The sequence below is a fragment of the Limulus polyphemus genome, unplaced genomic scaffold (assembly GCF_000517525.1).
Source record: "Limulus polyphemus unplaced genomic scaffold, Limulus_polyphemus-2.1.2 Scaffold3942, whole genome shotgun sequence".
Classification (NCBI taxonomy): Eukaryota; Metazoa; Arthropoda; class Merostomata; order Xiphosura; family Limulidae; genus Limulus; species Limulus polyphemus.
Window position 1 is genome coordinate 60,416 of NW_013669552.1, and position 343 is coordinate 60,758.

The window sequence follows — 343 nt, forward strand, 5'->3', positions numbered from 1 at the left end:
AGACGGACAATTGAGTCAAGCGCGGTAGTAAGTAAAGTGCGTGAATCGTTCGTTGAGAATTAGAGTGTGTGTTCAAGTGACTGTGGAAATCAAGTGTATTGCAAAGTCGAACAGAGACGCAACAATACATATAAAGCTAACGTCTTATGACAGTATTACTTTGACGTTTTGTTACATCTCAGAGTATTTCTTCTAGCTACGACGGAAAAGCCCAAATGATGTTTCGAATGGCACGTGTGGATCATTCACATCATGATTTAAATAATAGGTTCTTATCAACTGAAATAAGTTCTGTTTTAATTTATATCAACCTTTTCCCTCAAATTTCTAAAAAAAAAAAAAT